The sequence below is a fragment of the Lepidochelys kempii genome, chromosome 8 (genome assembly GCF_965140265.1).
Source record: "Lepidochelys kempii isolate rLepKem1 chromosome 8, rLepKem1.hap2, whole genome shotgun sequence".
Taxonomy (NCBI): Eukaryota; Metazoa; Chordata; order Testudines; family Cheloniidae; genus Lepidochelys; species Lepidochelys kempii.
Genome location: NC_133263.1, coordinates 107,685,743 through 107,705,615, shown reverse-complemented (window position 1 = coordinate 107,705,615; position 19,873 = coordinate 107,685,743). Strand labels below are relative to the sequence as shown.

General features: G+C 41.1%; 1 protein-coding gene across 11 annotated transcripts in view; it reads left to right on the top strand.

Annotated features, from left to right (window-relative positions):
* The first annotated feature begins 6,505 nt into the window (after nt 1–6,505).
* PTPRF (protein tyrosine phosphatase receptor type F) overlaps nt 6,506–19,873 on the top strand; it is a 427,118-nt gene continuing 413,750 nt past the window's right edge. For all 11 annotated transcript variants that reach the window (XM_073357995.1, XM_073357994.1, XM_073357992.1 and 8 more), the window contains exon 1: nt 6,506–6,586. The gene's annotated coding sequence lies outside the window, so the exon portion shown is untranslated. The remainder of the gene's footprint in view (nt 6,587–19,873) is intronic.

Sequence of the window (19,873 nt, the reverse complement as noted above, 5' to 3'; positions counted from 1 at the left end):
TAGAAGGTACACACTATACATTTTTAAAGTGATTTATTTTGAAAACTTTTCAGATTAGTTTTACAGCTATATCAGAAAAATGAATGATTGTTTGGTTATTTCATTTACCAACGATAGTTGAAGCAGATATTTATGAAGTAATTGGGAGGTGAACTGTCTCCAATTCAACAGGTTAATCATTAATTTTTGGAGGATTTTCTTGTCCTCCTGCATTAGGAGGAGACCATCACCAGACGGACAGTTAAATTGTTTTATTTAACTAAAACAACAATGTTATGCATTCTGGATTTTTTTTCTTCAACAGCAAACATATAATATTTTAACCAAAAAAATATGAATTTTTGAATTTACTTAAACATTAAAGTTTTTTAAAATCAGGTTTGTTTTTGTTAAAATTGTTTTTAACTAAAAGAGTTAAATGAAATATTTAAAAGAAACCAACAAAAATTAAATTGACTATGTTAGGCAGGTAAACATGAGAAACTTAAAATTTTGACTTCTGCAGCTAACTCAGTCGTCTTCACCTCCATTTTCCTGTTTGTTCATAATCTGGAAAAGAAAAACAAGCTTTCCTGCTTTTTCAGGTCCCAAACCATTTCTCAATTTGGAATGAATTAGGCCAAAGGAAGAAAATATTCTTTCTACACTGACAGAAGAAGTTACTGCAGTTAAAAGTGAGATTATCACGTCAACAGTCTCTGAATCCAAGTGATTTCCACCAGTTCACTAGTGTGACTTCCTTTAAAACATCATTAGCAAATATATATGTCTTGAATGGTTCACCCTTAGCTCTGAAGTTTATTTTAGTAATGGGATGATAGCTGGATGTTCATGTCATAGCCAGTTCCTCTTAATCAGCAATTAAGGTTTGACCCTGGTACCGAGTATTAAGAATATTTGCAAGAACATAACCTGGAGATAGTGCTTGTCCCATTCCTTTTTTTTTTAATGCTTGTAATTTAACTCTGTCTTTACATATTTCTCTTTTTAAGCTCTCACTCAGTTCCTCCCAAATTTCAACAGCGTCAGCAATAAAACAGCGATTTTCCCTGCATTTGTTCAAGGCTACAGAAATAGGCTTCAGGGTACTCAGCCTGTGTTCAACGTTTCTCCTCAGCCCATGTTGACAACTTTGGCTGTGACAGTGCCATCTATTTTTTTCAGAGGGGTAGGCGTGTTAGTCTGGGTCTGTAATAGTGGCAGAGAGTCCTGTGGCACCTTATAGACTAACAGACATACTGGAGCACAGGCTTTTGTGGGTGAACACCCACTTCATCGGATGCATGTAGTGGAAATTTCCAGAGGCAGGTATAAATATGCAAGCAAGAATCTGCAACCTCCCTGGACACACAATAGCAGATTTAAAGGTAGCCATCCTGCAGCAAAAAAACTTCAAGACCAGACTTCAAAGAGAAACTGATGAGCTTCAGTTCATTTGCAAATTTGACACCATCAGCTCAGGATTAAACAAAGACTGTGAATGGCTCACCAACTACAAAAGCAGTTTCTCCTCCCTTGGGGTTCACACCTCAACTGCTAGAAAAGGGCCTCATCCCCTCTGATTGAACTAACCTCGTTATCCGTAGCCTGATTTTTGCTTGCATATTTATACCTGCCTCTGGAAGTTTCCACTACATGTATCCGACGAAGTGGGTGTTCGCCCACAAAAGCTCCTGCTCCAATACGTAGTCTATAAGGTGGCACGGGACTCTTTGCATTGATTTTTTCACAAACTGTCATCAGATTAGGCCAGTTCTTGAGATAGTGCTCAAAACAGTGCACTACTGAGTTCCATCGCATGTCTTGTGGGAGAGTTAGCTTGGTTCCTCCCACTTTTTTCAGAGCAGCTGCTGCAAAGTGGTTGTTACGGAAATATTTTGCAATTTCAATAACATTAGCCTTTATTTCTTGAACACCGAAGTCTTTGGCTAGGAGGTGCATCAAATGACCACTGCAACCATATGTTATTAGCTTGGGACTCTCTTCTAAATAATTTCTTCTCATCTTGGATACATTTGCAGCATTGTCTGTGACCAATCTGCGTACTAGACTTTTGAATTTTTTTCCAGTTTGTTACAGCTTTTACTGCTACTTCTTTTAAGTATTCTGCTGTGTGTGCATTTCCTGATGTATCAGTTGATTCTGTAAGGAAGACATTCCCGTCTTCTGTTGTCACACAAGCACATACAACAGGATCATTGTGGACATTGCTCCACCCATCAAGACTCAGGTTAACAATTTTACCCTCTAGACCTTTTTGCACACTGCTCAATTTCTCTTTCATACACTTTATCCAGCAATTTGCCTGAGACATCTACTCTGTTGGGTGGACTGTATCCTGGTCTTAATGACTGAACCATGTTACTGAAGTGTGGGTTCTCAGTCATACCGAAAGGAGAGTTTGTTGCATAAACAAACGGGGCAAGTTTTTCATCTATTCCCTTGTTTTGTAATCTGCTGGTTCTTAGCACAAACTTTATGTGTGGTTGATTCTGGATGATGGAGATTTTTTTTCTTTTTGCTATAGGTGATGCACTGTGGCTATGTGACATACCTGATGTGACTGAAACACTATCATTGGCAGATAACGCTGAAACTATAGAAAATGATGGTGATATTGAAGGTGGATAGCCTTCAGAATCCTGTATGTTGAGGATGGATTCTCCTAAACAAAATAAGTCAATGCTGTTATTTAATTATTATTACCATACTGCTCATTTAGTATTACTCATTAGTACGGAGTGTCAGTGAATGCACTTTAAAGGTGAAATTGTAAAAGGACGATCTGCCTATTTCAGCTATTCATTTTTTATCACAACTGCATCTGAAATGACAGGACCGTAGAGTTACCAACTATATTTTTTGCTCAAACATGAGAATTTGAGAATAGTCCAGGAGGAGGACAGGCAGTCCTTAAGAAAGAAGTATGGAATAAAAAAGTTTACCAACCTGAAGATCCTGCATGTTCAGACATGTTCCTTTCATCCTCTTCAATGCAGCTTCCTCCTGAGAAGGAACACTTCTCATGATGTTGTTTCATTCGGGCAACCAGGCCTTTTGCGTTTCTTTGTTGCAGTATTTGCATTTTGCACACATGCCTGTGTTACCCATAGGTAGAGGAACTTCATTAAAATATTCCCAAACTGGGGGTCTCTTACTGACTGCTGCCATTATAGGTTTTTCCCTTTTAGTGAGAGAATGGTATGATAGATGTCAGATCAACGAAGGCCACACTCAGAAAGATCTCAAGACTTCTGGAATATGCTGTTCAACCAGTTTCACTTTTGTTTCTACTGCCTGTCCCTCCCTTCTCACATTTATCTCCAGACTTCTTCTCCTTCTGAAGTGATTGGGCAACAAAATGGCAAATGAAATTTAATGTGGATAAATGTAAAGTAATGCACATTGGAAAAAATAACCCCAACTATACATACAATATGATGGGGGCTAATTTAGCTACAGCTAATCAGGAGAAAGATCTTGGAGTCATTGTGAATAGTTCTCTGAAGACATCCACGCAGTGTGCAGCAGCAATCAAAAAAGCAAACAGGATGTTAGGAATCATTAAAAAAGGGACAGAGAATAAGATGGAGAATATCTTATTGCCGTTATATAAATCCATGGTACGCCCACGTCTTGAATACTGCATACAGATGTGGTCCCCTCATCTCAAAAAAGATATACTGGCATTAGAAAAGGTTCAGAAAAGGGGTAACTAAAATGATTAGGGGTTTGGAACAGGGGCCATATGATGAGAGATTAAAGAGGCTAGGATTTTTCAGCTTGGAAAAGAGGAGACTAATGGGGGGATATGATAGAGGTCTGTAAAATCATGAGTGGTGTGGAGAAAATGAATAAGGAAAAGTTATTTACTTGTTCCCATAATATGAAAACTAGGGGCCACCAAATGAAATTAATGGGCAGCAGGTTTAAAACAAATAAAAGGAAGTTCTTCTTCACTCAGCGCACAGTCAACCTGTGGAACTCCTTGCCTGAGGGGGTTTTGAAGGCTAGGACTATAACAGGGTTTAAAAGAGACCTGGATAAATTCATGGAGGTTAAGTCCATTAATGGCCATTAGCCGGGATGGGTAGGGAAAGGTGGCCCTAGCCTCAGTTTGTCAGAGGGTGGAGATGGATGGCAGGAGAGAGATCACTTGATCATTACTGTTAGGTTCACTCCCTCTGGGGCACCTGGCATTGGCCACAGTTGGTAGACAGGATTTTGGGCTGGATGGACCTTTGGTCTGACCCAGTATGGCCGTTCTTATGTTCTTCTTATGTTCCTTGTCCAGATCCATTCCACCCCCAACAATCTTCTATTCATTGAATTTTTTGAAACTTTGCACTTTTAGAGAGAGGTAAGGGATTGATTCTATGTACACAAATTTGCGGAGGGACAATAGGGTTGAGGTCTGTTATTTCTCACCTCTATATATTTATTTATAAATAACTAAATAAACAAATAAACAAACATACATTTTTGCTGTTAGCAAGCATGTTATCTCTGGAGACACAAATCCACAGTTTGAGAACTGCAAAACTAATAATCTCTGATGTCCTCTTCTGCACTGAGTCCCATTGGGTAGAAGGGCCAAGGATATAATGTGTGTGGTCCCCTCATCTTTGTGGAGAACTTTGTACTGCCATTCTCCATGGTATAAAATTTGTGTCAATATAACCTCTCCCCAAGCACTGTAGATTCTAATGCCCTGAGCCTCCATCATAGAGGATGCAGCGTACTGCATGGAAAAATTCATCACTGCTGGTTGAACTTTTTTAATATTTAAGCCTAACTAGTAAATGTGCAGTGTTTATACTGGTCTCTGTGTGAAGCTGAAAATATTTGCTCTCTGTAAATCTCGATACGCCATACAAAACTGAATCAGTCGAACATTTGCAGCTGACAAATTACATAATATTAGGTTTGTGACTCAAACTAACAAAACCAAAGACATTTAGAGCTAATGGGAGCGTACAGTTTTGACTGATCTTACTGTGGTTGGGTTTTTCAGTGGCCTGAAATTGTCTTCTGCAAGATCTGGGCATGACTGAGAGTGAGTTCCAACTTTAACCTTGAATTTCCTTGCCTCTCTGTTTGTCTCTGTCTTAATATTTCCAAAACAGAAGGGTGTTTTGGTAGCACATTTCCTTTTTTTATGGTATTATGGAGAGAAAAGCCATTGTGTAGGAGAGTTTCTGATTTGAACTGTATAAATTTAAGTGTCTGAAAAAGAAATTTTAATGCGTAAATAAGTACAGGTATACAATAGGAGATTGCAATTATATATGTTGGGGTTATAGCAAATTACATAGGGTGTCCAGAGAACAAATTAAAAAGAGATATAAAAAGCAACATCATAGTTTGCATTAGAAATTGATACTAGAAACATGGGAAATTAATATGAATTGCTGGCTTACATAAACTTCAGGCATTTTCTATAGATTTAATAAAGGGTTGCCATGTCTCAAGATAAACAGCTTAAGTATCGTTCTCCATAGATAATACATCCCAGCATTTAACAAGCCACTTACTGACTGAAATATTGTTGGAAAGCTTCCATTGTGATGTGACTGCCACACTTGCATCAAGGACTAGCTGATGAAGGAGGGGGTGAAAAGGGCTAGTATGCAATCCGTCATCACACTGGTACTAGAGGGTTTTTTTTTAAGGCATATTTCACCCACTAGATTATAACAGGTCTAAATCCTGTGAATGATATAAAATATATTTAGGGTGATATTGGAACCTCTAAACATCCGGGTTTAGCATAGGAACATGAACACAATCTGAATGTCGTAACAGTGCATTCAGACTGTGTGCACGTCTGCGCAAGTGCATCTGTGTATATCTATGTGTACTATAATATTACACAATGTGTAAATTTTTTTAAGCCTGCAGTCTGTGCTTAACAGAAAATAAGAAATGATTAATATCCAGGTTTAAGGAGACTACTGTTCAGTCTTCAAAATGGTCCCAAAACTCTTCAGGAAATATGTTAGGTTTTTGCAGTCTTTTTTAATAACAGATTTACACCTTTGTTTAATCTTAAATAATTTCCCTTTTTTAATAGATGTACTCATTTGCCTTGTTTTAACTAACAGTTAACAGCTAATTCAAGCTCAGACTGGCCCAAACATAGCAGAACTGATGTTCTTTTTGTAGGGTGTAGATCTGGGGAATCCATCTATTGGATCCGCAACCACTGAGTATCATGGAGCCCAGTTCCACTGGGGCACTCTGCCCCACCACTGTGCGTTTTGAGCTTGGGGCAGTGCTGAACGGAGCATGGGGCTCGTGGTTCATAGGTAATTGTCCCCCCCTCTCTCAGTTTTCATGGTGGCTGAATGGGAATCTGTCACTCCCACCCCCACTCCAGATACACAGACTTGGCCCTGGTGGGGGATTTATGCCACAATGTGAGGTTTTAACCCTTTCATTCTGCAAATTCCTTTGCTACTATGCTTATGCAGGAGATTTATTTTTATATATTTTATTTTTCTAGGTACTTTTATGGCCACTGTCACTCTAGTATTTGAGCGGCTCCCAGGCATTTATGGATTTGTCCTCTGAACATCTCTGTGAGGTAGGGAAGCATTATTATTTCCATTTTACAGACTGGGAACTGAGGTACAGTGAGATTAAGGTGAGACAAGAAGTTTGAGGCACAGCCAGAAATTGAAATTTGTTTTCCACTATCTTTTGCCTTGCCCACATACCTGCTTTTGTGTTTTTTCCTCTTCTAAGCTTTACTAGAGGTAATCTTGGCCATTGGGGCTGGAGAAAGACCCTATGAAAAATATGGCTAGGGTTTTAATGTCCTTTTAAAGTTTTGTTAGAAATGAGCTTAAATACCTTTTAAAAATATCAGAACTGTTGATGATGTTAAATAATTAATATGTTGACTTTCTACAGATAACTTGCAAAAATGTTTTTCTCTTAATTCCTCTTTTATCTACCTGCCTAGACTTGAGGTTAGTGTTCAGCTTTACTCTGTGTCAGCTGATGCCATATCTATTACCTAAAGCAATGCAGAGCATGCTGCTTCCTGGCGTATTTTGGGCGTTGTCATCAATGCAGAGCCCTGAATTCATGTCTGGGCAGGTGTAGAATTTGTCACTCACATTTATGTATGTTACTGTTTCACTTACATCGTTTTTCAAAGGTCACTCCAGTCCTCCTAGAATGTTCAGTTTTGCATTCCTAAATTCTCCCACAAGTGACATTTCAGTGTCTGATTAGTGATGGTGTTGCTTTTCAAACGAGTATTATCAGGAACCCTGCAATATTTGTGTACATTGAGCTCAGATTGACATTGTAAAATCAAGCATCACGAATAGCAGCTTGGAACATGTCTTTTTTTAAAGTAGAGAAGTTTTGGGTAGGTTCCCCTCAAGGTTTTCCTTCACTGTAACAAATTGGTATTTAAAGTATGACATTTACTGTATTAGAAATGTTCTTAGAGTTACAAATTGTGGAGGCACCAGCAGAATCCTGCAGTTTAATATTTTATTGTCTATTAAAATAAGCAACGGGATTACATATGATAACATGGAAAAGGGAATATTTCATGCCATCTTTCTAATTTAGCACTCTGTAAAATATACACATTTCACACGATTTATGCTTTTTATCAACGTAAATCATAGGACTGGAAGGGATTTCGAGAGGTCACCTAGTCCAGTCCCCTGCGCTCATGGCAGGACTAAGTATTATCTAGACCATCCCTGACAGATATCTACTTTCTTTTAGAATAGCCAATCACATTGATTCCACAACCTCCCTGGGCAATTTATTCCAGTGCTTAACCACCATGACAGGAAGTTTTTCCTAATGTCCAACCTCAACCTCCTTTGTGGTAAATTTAAGGCAATTGTTTCTTGTCCTATCCCCAGAGGTTAAGAACAATTCTTTTCCCTCCTCCTTGTAACAACCTTTTATGTACTTGAAAACTGTTATCATGTCCCCTCTCAGTCTTCTCTTTTCCAGACTAAACAAACCCAGTTTTTTCAGTCTTCCCTCATAGGTCATGCGTTCTAGACCGTTAATCATTTTTGTTGCTCTTCTCTGGACTTTGTCCACAATTTGTCCACATCTTTCCAGAAATGTGGTGCCCAGAACTGGACACAATATTCCAGTTAAGGCCTAATCAGCACAAAGTAGAGTGGAAGAATTACTTCTCGTGTCTTACTTACAACATTCCTGCTAATAATCCCAGAATGATGTTCGCTTTTTTTGCAACAGTGTTACACGGTTAACTCATTTTTAGCTTGTGGTCCACTGTGGCCTCCAGATCCCTTTCCACAGTACTCCTTCCTAGGCTGTCATTTCCCATTTTGTGTATGTGCAACTGATTGTTCCTTCCTAAATGGAGTACTTTGCACTTGTCCTTATTGAATTTCATCCTATTTACTTCAGACCATTTCTCCAGTTTGTCCAGATCATTTTGAATTATAATCCTATCCTTCAAAGCACTTGCAACCCCTCCCAGCTTGGTATCGTCCACAAACTTTATAAGTGTACTTTCTATGCCATTATCTGAATAATTGATGAAGATATTGAACAGAACCGGACCCAGAACTGATTCCTGCAGGACCCCACTCGTTATGCCCTTCCAGCATGCCTGGAAACCACTGATAACTACTCTTTGGGAATGGTTTTCCAACCAGTTTTGCGCTCACCTTATTGTAGCTCCATCTAGGTTGCATTTCCCTAGTTTGCCTATGAGAAGGTCATGTGAGACCGTATCAAGAGCTTTACTAAAGTCAAGATATACCAGTCTACCGCTTTCCCGCTATCCACAAGGTTTGTTACCCTGTCAAAAAAAGCTATCAGGTTGGTTTGACTTGATTTGTTCTTGACAAATCCATGCTGACTGTTACTTATCACCTTATTATCTTCTAGATGTTTGCAAATTGATTGCTTAATTACTTGCTCCATTAACTTTGATCCGGGTACAGACATTAAGCTGACTGGTCTGTAATTCCCCAGGTTGTTCTTATTTCCCTTTTTATAGATATGGGCACTATATTTGCCCTTTTCCAGTCTTCTGGAATCTCTCCCGTCTTCCATGACTTTTCAGAGATAATTGCTAATGGCTCAGATATCTCCTCAGTCAGCTCCTTGAGTATTCTAGGATGCATTTCATCAGGCCCTGGTGATTTGAAGACATCTAATTTGTCTAAGTAATTTTTAACTTGTTCTTTCCCTATTTTAGCCATTTATCCTACCTCATTTTCACTGGCATTCACTGTTAGACGTCCAATCACCACCAACCTTCTTGTTGGAAACTGAAATGAAGAAGTTAAGCATCTCTGCCATTTCCAAATTTTCTGATATTTCCCCCCTCCCCCAATATATTATATTGCTTCCTGTCAGTAAGAATAAAAATTATAATGACCCATGGAACTGTCTGAGAATATACTAAATAAGATTAAAGTGTTGGCCATTGACCTTAACAGTCAATTAGGCTTTACATTACTTAGCTGGTATTGTGGGGAGGAGGGTGCAGAAAGGAACCTGAAGCTCATTAAATAGGATGCTGTTGTTTGAAACAATTAGGAAGTTTGTAAATCAGGAAATTGGTCATAATACCTAAGCAAAGACTTAGAGGAGGAAGATCTTGTTGTGTTAAGTATTCTTGAAAGGGTCTCCCCAATGCTGCTGGTGAGGGTGAGGGGAAATGAAGTCTGATGACAAAGCTGGAAGAGAACAAAAACTTTCAGGATCTAAGTATTTTAGGGTATACTCTGCCAAGAACAGATAATGTTCAAATGGCAACTGATATCCGAGAGAGTACTGGGAAGGTGGTATGTGCAAGTCAGGTCAGAAATATTGTTAGCTGAAGATGGTATGAATGGGAAAGTGGGTGCCAAAGTCCTTGTGCTTCAAAAAGAAAATATGACGGAGTGGAAGTTGTTGGCAAGTATGATTGGAATCCTTGTTTTGTTTACAGATGACAAGTTTTGGGTCCAGCACATGCTGGATTATTCAACAGAGTGGGTGAGGAACACTTGCACATGTTTGCACACTATTGCTATGCATTGTTAGAGTTTGGGTCTGCCTCGCAAGCAGGTTGGGAAATGCAAAACTGAGGGGCAGTTAATGCTGAAAAAGTACAGCTAAATCTTACCCACCATGGATTATCCTCAGTAGGTGTTTAATTGGCCCTCTGTTGATTTTTCAGCATAATAGCCCCAAGTACATCAGCAAAGTGGTTAAAACCTGTCTGACAAGAGGAAACATCAGTGACTGTGCCGGGGATTATACTGTGTGAGCAAGGAGGCGAGCCCAGAAATCATGAGAATTATGGGAAATTTCTGTAACACATGAGAGAACATTCCATAATTGTCTGTTTACGTGTGTTCCCGTAGACATAAGCATTCTCTGACTACCTAAGGGAGAGTGTATAGAAGATTGTCAGCACCCTTAAAGGAGGGTTACCTAAGTGGGAACATACTGAATCAGTGCACTGTGTTAATGACTGACTGTCTTTGCTCTGTCTAAATTTGCATTGGTTATTCAGACTTGATGTTATTGTTATTCAGAGAAGCATCAGTTTAGATCAATCTTCAAGTGTTTCCCAATTTAGCATAGGTTTCAAAGTAGCTTTTGTGTGCTATATATACAGTTTGGAAACACACAGTTCTGAAAGTTTTCAGCTGGCCTTGAGGAGTTAAGTCATTCCATGGTTCCTAATATGAGCCTAGCTTTTCTGCAAATCTAAGAAAAATAATGATTTAAGACAGGCAAGTCTTGCCCATGCAATAGATAGCTGAAAATGAGGTTTGAGTGACATACAGTAAAATCTTTAAGTAACTTTTTTGTTTTACCAGTTAAATTGGGCAGGTTCTTACAGATTGAGGTCACAGTTTAACTTGGGGGCGTTTCTTTAAAATAATTTCCTTAGTAAAATCAATGAAAAAAAACCCAACACAAACAAGCCCTAACCCCCACTCCTTCACCCTCTTCCTGCTATTCAGATGAATGGGAGTAAAAAAGAAAAGGAGAGAGTTTTCAGAGTTGCCTTTTCAGTCACATCAGGCTGGGTCTAAGTCAGAAAGGAATGATTTTACAAGAGAGACCCTGAAGATAAATTGTAACCTTGATTAGCAGAATTCAGATTGTTTTGTAGACCTTGGTAACTGTGTTACTTCCTGAAGCATGCTCTACAAAGTGTTTTAATCACAAATTATTGTGTTAGTTCTCTTTCAGGAATTTAACATAGTATGCAAAATTTGCTTTTGAATATTGTAATCATGAAGTTAACAAACTCCCTGAAGTGAAAAGCTGCTCCGTACAAACTATTTTAAAAGTGCAGTTTACAAGAATTTTCTTTAGAAATATGCATCCTTTGGCAGAGATTTAAGGGTGTGGAGATGCTTTTTGTTTTTCTTTTTTTAACACTGAAACTGCCACCATTGCAGTTTGGAAGGTTCCAAGTTAATATGGAACACACACTTTAAATTGAGCTTTCTCTCTGCAACCAGTATTCTAATCCCAAATTACAAAATGATAATTGATGTCATCTAATTCTTTGAGTACTTCTGTTTTTAACTTCTGTGCACTTTGTAAGATGTGTTTTGATAATGTTTTTTTCACCTGAAGGCTTCTACTATAAATGTTAGTTTCGTATTTATATACCTAGATAGCACTGTTACAAAATATAATCAGTTCCGAATGACTCAATTATATATATACCACTAACATGTTTTATTGGCCAGAGCATCTTAAACTTAATTTAAAACAGTAAAGTTCTGGATACTTTTATCTGCTATATAATGAACAGTTGTTTGCAGTGTTGTTGTAACTGTGTTGGTCCCAGGATATTAGAGAGACAATGTTGGTCCAATAAAAGATGTTTTCTCACCTACCTTGTGTCTCTAATATAATGAACAGTACCTTGACCTTGTGGGCCTATCCCAGCATTCCTGCATATCACTATGTAGGGTCCTTTGGACTTAAGACATGTTACAGTTCATTTTACCTAACAAATAAGTCGAGTTTCGAGTCCTTGAGTATATTGATGCCTCAAGGGGTTAGCTGTTGGTGTTACCATTAGTTGTGTGTGTGTTTTAAAGATGCAGATTTAAACTAGTGTATACTGATGGTGAAGTTCATCTTTGGCTGAAGCTGAATGCTTACTTATCCTACGTTGGGGGCTTCTTTGCCAAACTGAATATCTTAAAAAACAGTATTTACCGGTAGCTGAAGATGGTGCAAAATGTAATCACATTTGCAAAATTGAACATAAGCACTAGCCCTCTGGTTCTTTTAACTTTTCTTTTGTTTCTTCGGTACATTTCATAGAATCATAGGACTGGAAGGGAGCTCGAGAGGTCACCTAGTCCAGTCCCCTGCATCCATGGCAGTACTAAGTCTTATCTAGACCATCCCTGACAGGTGTTTGTCTAACTTGCTCTTAAAAAATCTCCAGTGGTGGAGATTCCACAACCTCCCTAGGCAATTTGTTGGTGGCTTTTGTTTTGTCATATTATCTACTAAATTAATTTTGGTACCTGAAGGTTATATAATAAAGGTGATAGTAGAATCATCATAATTGACAATTTAGCTTTGTCATAACACATAGTCAGCAATTGCTAGCACTCTGAAGCAATGGGTTTGAATAGCTGCCACACTATGTGCATGCTTTTAAACCCGAGACAACCGCTGAACTCATTAAAAATACAAGATACACATGTCTATGCATATAAGGAGTTTTGGTGCCAAGCTCTCCTTTGAGGATACGTTTAATGCTAATTAAATTGGTTATGTTCTATCCAGTACCAGGGTAATCTTGAAGTTTGGTTAACTAGTGCCAGACTGACTCAGATGTTAGTATTGGAATAATATAGGATGGGGTTTCAAATGAGAAAGGACTGTGTAATTAAAAAGTATATGGGTATTTTTTTGTGGTAGGGAGGAATGGACCATAAGTTGCCATTCCAGGTTCTTTAATCACATTTGGTGACAACAGCTGGGAATCTTTATGCAGATAGTAGCATCTAGCTGTAGAGTTTCTGGATAAAAGGTTCCACACAGAGTGGATGTGTATCACATTACATTCTTAGGCAAAACTGTGGAGACCTAAAGCTGCCTGAAATAATTGGGTTTGCCATATAGTAGTTGAACAATTACATGGTTACCAGACTCTCCTGACCCAATTCAAACAGCCCCTGAATTTTTACAATAGTAAACTGGAACAGTAAGAGTAGAAAATTACTGGTATTTCATTGTATCTGGCTTTGTTCTGTGTTCTTCTTTTATGTATCTACCACCAGCACCGGAAATGGCTGCCTCCCTCCCAGCATTTTAACAAAAGAAACATACACACTCTGGGATATTTAAATATTAATTCATCCACCACTTTGGCCTTGCCCCTCTCCCCCACTTTTACAAAGGTTTTCGGGCCATTGTTCTCCCCCTGCCCCCCCACCTGGCTGAGAAGGAGTGAGCCATGACCTGGCCTGGTTGGCTGGCACCCAGGTCCTGCTTTGCATTGAGCCACATGCTGGTAGCTGGGTCCTTACCTGTCAGCTACCAAAACTGCAGTGGAGGATCCAATTGGTGCCGGGGACCTGCCACTTGAGGACTTTGGGTTGGTCAGCAGGGAGAGAAAGGTAAGGAGAATGTGTGTGGGGTGGGGTGGGGGGAATGGGCCTTGGTAGGGTGGGATTGGGGGCGGTAGGGCAAGGGTTCTAGGAGAGTCAGGCTGTTTGAGGGTTGGGGGTCTTTGGCAGTCCTTCTGACGCCTGTGGTATCTATCCATTATAGCACAAAGATCATAGTTAAAGGGCTGTTCAAATTATGAACAGTTTTTCATTAGAGACAGTCAGCGGGGAAAGGTCTTATTGACGGTAATATGTGACACATGAATAGTTAAAGATGTATATGGGTTGTAGAAAAATCTTTTGGTATAGTGATGTAGGAAACCAAGCTTGTTTTTAATGTTTTCTAAAAACTAACTACACTGAAAGCAGACTTCAGTACTTTGTTAGCAACTATCCTAGAGGTAAATATCCTCAGACAGATTCATATTTTGGAGTAGACTGTTACAATATTGTCTTGTAATACTGGAACGATCACAGAAGTGTAGGACTGGAAGGTGATCTAGTCTAGTCCCCTGCATTCAATAACTGCACCATTCCTGACAGGTGTTTGTCTAACCCAGTGGTTCTCAATCTATTTAGCATTGTGAGCCACATATGCAATTCTCTGTGTTATGTGGGCCACATCCACACAATATATATACCACCTGTGTGGCCCTGAGGATGTCACATGGGCCGCAGCTGTGTGCTGGTTGAGCTGCAAGAGGACTGTGAGCTGAAAACCACTGGTCTAACCTGTTCTTAAAAACCTCCTGTGACAGAGATTCTGCATCCTCCATAGGCAATTTGTTCCAGTGCTTATCTATCCTGACAGTTAGGAAGTTTTTCCTAATGTACAACCTAAACCTTCCTTGCTGCAATTTAAGCCCACTGTTTCTTGTGCTATCCTCAGAGTTTAACAAGAACAATTTTTCACCCTCCTCCTTGTAACAATCTTGTGTCCCCTCTCAGTCGTCTCTTCTCCAGACTAAACAAACCCATGTTTTTCAGTCTTCCCTCATGGGTCATGTTTTCTAGATCTTTAATTATTTTTGTTGCTCTCCTCTGGACTTTCTCCAGTTTGTCCATGCTGTCCCCAGATGGACTTCTGTGAGAGAAACCCCGCTGCAAACTGCAGAGATCTCCCTGACTCTAGTGGCTGTGATTCAAGCCGTGGAGAGAAAAGTTGATGCTCATGCCATCTGGTTGCTGAATCTGGAAGGGCGAACAGAGACGGCTGAGAAGTATATTCTGATATTCTGGCTGAGATATTCATGGTGAATAGTGTTGTGAATTTAGGATGAAATTCACCCCTGTACAGAGGGCTTGCACTAGGCCTTGATACCATACTGTTGGCTCACATTTATCTTGTGATCAACTATAAGACCCAGATCCCTTTCCACAGTACTCCTTCCTAGGCAGTCATTTCCCATTTTGTATGTGCAATTGATTGTACTGTCCTCAGAGGAGTACTTTGCATTTGTCCTTATTGAATTTAATCCTGTTTACTTCAGATCATTTCTCCAGTAAGTCCAGACCATTTTGAATTTTAATCCTATCCTCCAAAGCACTTCCAACCTCTCCCAGCTTGGTATCGTCCGCAAACTTTATAAGTGTACTCTCCATGCCATTATCTAAATAATTCATGAAGATATTGTAGGGAAGATAATGTAATTGTTATATTGAGTTTTTACAGGGGGCAACATAAAATGTATCTTTGTTTTACTAATATTAAGGTTGCATTGCTACAGAAAGGGAGAGCTCAATTAAAGATAAAAACCAATTTTTTTAAATTATTACTGATTTTTGAGAGCTCAGCACTTTCTCAAAATCATCCCCTTTATAGTATTTCAAATCGGGCACAGGAAATGAGGCACTCAAATCACCAAACACTTTTGAAAATCTTTGCCAGAATCTCCAGTCAGGCTGCACCTTCAATTTATAGGAACGTAACCTAGTAGGAATTGCCCTACTGGAACAGGCCAGTGGTCCATCTAATTCAGTATCCTATCTCCAGCAGTGTTTAGTACCAGATAATTATTCAGTGGAAGGTGCAAGAAACCCTGCAGTAAGTAATTACTGAATAACCTGCCCACAGGGGAAGCTTCTTTCTCACTCTCATCTATTAGTGGTTGGTTTATGCTTTGAAGGTTTATATCCTGTTCAAAACTCATGTTTTAAAATATTTAATCCTTACTATTACAGTAGATCAGTGGTTCATAGAAGATTAGGGTTGGAAGAGACCTCAGGAGGTCATCTAGTTCAACCCCCTGCTCAAAGCAGGACCAACCCCAACTACATCATCCCAGCCATGGCTTTCTCAAACTGGGCCTTAAAAACCTCTAAGGATGAAGATTCCACCACCACCTCTTTAAGTGAGCCATTCCAGTGCTTCACCACCCTCCTAGTGAAATAATTTTTCCTAATATCCAGCCTAGACCTCCCCCACTGAAACTTGAGACCATTGCTTCTCGTTTTGTCACTTCTCAGAGAAAAGTTCTCCAACTTTTTTTGAAGGGAGTTCCCCTTTGAAAATATTTCAGGTTGTGACAACCAGTGTTCCCTCTAATTTTTCCCACCCATATTGGTGCATATAACAAAATTCATGTGGTGGGGGTGGGGTCAAGGGGTTCGGTGTGTGGGACAGGGCTCAGGGCTGGGGCATAGGGTTAGGGTGCAGGGGTGAGGTGGTTCTGGCTGGGGATGTGGGCTCTGAGGTGGGGCCAGGGATGAGGGGTTTGGGGTGCAGGAGAGTGCTTTTGGGCTGTGGTGGGGAGAGAGGACTGGGGGGCAGAGGAGCCTCCCCCTGCCCTGGCAGCTCTGGGGCTGGGGGAGGAGCGCCGCAGTGGATCTGGGCCGCACTGGCCACAGCAGGTTGGGGGCCAGGCTAGATTGGGGCCAGGGGAGGTTGCCACTCCCCCAGCAGGTCCCCGGACGGGTTCCCTGAGCACCTGCACGGTGCTAAGAAGGCTGCTGCATGGCTGTGCAGCTTACAGGGAATTTAGATGACAACCTTCCCCCCGCCCCTCCTCAAAAAGTGACAAACCCCCATCAAGATTCCTTTCCCACTCTGAACTCTAGGGTACAGATGTGGGGACCTGCATGAAAGACCCCCTAAGCTTATTCTTACCAGTTTAGGTTAAAAACTTCCTCAAGGTACAAACTTTGCCTTGTCATAGAATCATAGAATATCAGGGTTGGAAGGGACCCCAGAAGGTCATCTAGTCCAACCCCCTGCTTGAAGCAGGACCAATTCCCAGTTAAATCATCCCAGCCAGGGCTTTGTCAAGCCTGACCTTAAAAACTTCTAAGGAAGGAGATTCTACCACCTCCCTAGGTAACGCATTCCAGTGTTTCACCACCCTCTTAGTGAAAAAGTTTTTCCTAATATCCAATCTAAACCTCCCCCACTGCAACTTGAGACCATTACTCCTCGTTCTGTCATCTGCTACCATTGAGAACAGTCTAGAGCCATCCTCTTTGGAACCCCCTTTCAGGTAGTTGAAAGCAGCTATCAAATCCCCCCTCATTCTTCTCTTCTGCAGGCTAAACAATCCCAGCTCCCTCAGCCTCTCCTCATAACTCATGTGTTCCAGTCCCCTAATCATTTTTGTTGCCCTTCACTGGACTCTCTCCAATTTATCCACATCCTTCTTGAAGTGTGGGGCCCAAAACTGGACACAGTACTCCAGATGAGGCCTCACCAATGTCGAATAGAGGGGGACGATCACGTCCCTCGATCTGCTCGCTATGCCCCTACTTATACATCCCAAAATGCCATTGGCCTTCTTGGCAACAAGGGCACACTGCTGACTCATATCCAGCTTCTCGTCCACTGTCACCCCTAGGTCCTTTTCCGCAGAACTGCTGCCTAGCCATTCGGTCCCTAGTCTGTAGCTGTGCATTGGGTTCTTCCGTCCTAAGTGCAGGACCCTGCACTTATCCTTATTGAACCTCATCAGATTTCTTTTGGCCCAATCCTCCAATTTGTCTAGGTCCTTCTGTATCCTATCCCTCCCCTCCAGCGTATCTACCACGCCTCCCAGTTTAGTATCATCCGCAAATTTGCTGAGAGTGCAATCCACACCATCCTCCAGATCATTTATGAAGATATTGAACAAAACCGGCCCCAGGACTGACCCTTGGGGCACTCCACTTGATACCGGCTGCCAACTAGACATGGAGCCATTGATCACTACCCGTTGAGCCCGACAATCTAGCCAGCTTTCTACCCACCTTATAGTGCATTCATCCAGCCCATACTTCCTTAACTTGCTGACAAGAATACTGTGGGAGACCGTGTCAAAAGCTTTGCTAAAGTCAAGAAACAATACATCCACTGCTTTCCCTTCATCCACAGAACCAGTAATCTCATCATAAAAGGCGATTAGATTAGTCAGGCATGACCTTCCCTTGGTGAATCCATGCTGGCTGTTCCTGATCACTTTCCTCTCATGCAAGTGCTTCAGGATTGATTCTTTGAGGACCTGCTCCATGATTTTTCCAGGGACTGAGGTGAGGCTGACTGGCCTGTAGTTCCCAGGATCCTCCTCCTTCCCTTTTTTAAAGATGGGCACTACATTAGCCTTTTTCCAGTCATCCGGGACTTCCCCCGTTCGCCACGAGTTTTCAAAGATAATGGCCAATGGCTCTGCAATCACAGCCGCCAATTCCTTCAGCACTCTCGGATGCAACTCGTCCGGCCCCATGGACTTGTGCACGTCCAGCTTTTCTAAATAGTCCCTAACCACCTCTATCTCCACAGAGGGCTGGCCATCTCTTCCCCATTTTGTGATGCCCAGCGCAGCAGTCTGGGAGCTGACCTTGTTAGTGAAGACAGAGGCAAAAAAAGCATTGAGTGCATTAGCTTTTTCCACATCCTCTGTCACTAGGTTGCCTCCCTCATTCAGTAAGGGGCCCACACTTTTCTTGGCTTTCTTCATACCTGAAGAAACCCTTCTTGTTACTCTTAACATCTCTTGCTAGCTGCAGCTCCAGGTGCGATTTGGCCCTTCTGATATCATTCCTACATGCCCGAGCAATATTTTTATACTCTTCCCTGGTCATATGTCCAACCTTCCACTTCTTGTAAGCTTCTTTTTTATGTTTAAGATCCGCTAGGATTTCACCATTAAGCCAAGCTGGTCGCCTGCCATATTTACTATTCTTTAGACACATTGGGATGGTTTGTCCCTGTAACCTCAACAGGGATTCCTTGAAATACAGCCAGCTCTCCTGGACTCCTTTCCCCTTCAAGTTAGTCCCCCAGGGGATCCTGGCCATCCGTTCCCTGAGGGAGTCGAAGTCTGCTTTCCTGAAGTCCAGGGTCCGTATCCTGCTGCTTACCTTTCTTCCCTGCGTCAGGATCCTGAACTCAACCAACTCATGGTCACTGCCTCCCAGATTCCCATCCACTTTTGCTTCCCCCACTAATTCTACCCGGTTGGTGAGCAGCAGGTCAAGAAAAGCGCCCCCCCTAGTTGGCTCCTCTAGCACTTGCGCCAGGAAATTGTCCCCTACGCTTTCCAAAAACTTCCTGGATTGTCTATGCACCGCTGTATTGCTCTCCCAGCAGATATCAGGAAAATTAAAGTCATCCATGAGAATCAGGGCATGCGATCTAGTAGGTTCCGTGAGCTGCCGGAAGAAAGCCTCATCTACCTCATCCCCCTGGTCCGGTGGTCTATAGCAGACTCCCACCACTACATCACTCTTGTTGCACACACTTCTAAACTTAATCCTTGTCCTTGAACCCTATGCTGCCACCACCAAGCGTGTTAAACAAAGAACAGGGAAAGAGCCCACTTGGAGACGTCTTCCCCCCCAAAATATCCCTCCAAGCCCTACACCCCCTTTCCTGGGGAAGGCTTGATAAAAATCCTCACCAATTTGCATAGGTGAACACAGACCCAAACCCTTGGATCTTAAGAACTATGTAAAAGCAATCAGGATCTTAAAAGAAGAATTTTAATTAAAGAAAAAGTAAAAGAATCACCTCTGTAAAGTCAGGATGGTAAATACCTTACAGGGTAATCAGATTCAAAACATAGAGAATCCCTCTAGGCAAAACCTTAAGTTACAAAAAGACAGAAAAACAGGAATATCCATTCCATTCAGCACAGCTTATTTACCAGCCATTTAAACAAAAGGAAATCTAACACATTTCTAGCTAGATTACTTACTAACTTAACAGAAGTTCTGAAGATCATTTCTGATCTGTTCCCAGCAAAAGCATCACATAGATAGACAGACCCTTTGTCTCCCCCCGCTCCAGCTTTGAAAGAATC